This window comes from Myotis davidii, unplaced genomic scaffold, assembly GCF_000327345.1.
Source record: "Myotis davidii unplaced genomic scaffold, ASM32734v1 scaffold164, whole genome shotgun sequence".
NCBI lineage: Eukaryota > Metazoa > Chordata > Mammalia > Chiroptera > Vespertilionidae > Myotis > Myotis davidii.
Window position 1 is genome coordinate 3275512 of NW_006296417.1, and position 229 is coordinate 3275740.

General features: G+C 44.5%; 1 protein-coding gene across 1 annotated transcript in view; it reads left to right on the plus strand.

The window, feature by feature from the left end:
• Positions 1 to 229, plus strand: part of SV2B (synaptic vesicle glycoprotein 2B) — a 50094-nt gene that overhangs the window by 36832 nt on the left and 13033 nt on the right. The gene's annotated exons all lie outside the window — the stretch shown is intronic.

The window sequence follows — 229 nt, forward strand, 5'->3', positions numbered from 1 at the left end:
TATTAACTGGTACACTAAGTGTGAATTATTAACTGGTACACCAAATGTGCACTATTAACTGGTACACCAAGTGTGCATTATTAACCGGTACACCAAATGTGCACTACCTGGTATTAACCGTTAAACCAAATCCGCATTACTATCCGGTACACCGAATGTGCATTATTAACCGGCACACCTGGTAAGCATGACTGAACTAGAGGGGCGCCACAGGCTCCTCTGGCCCTCA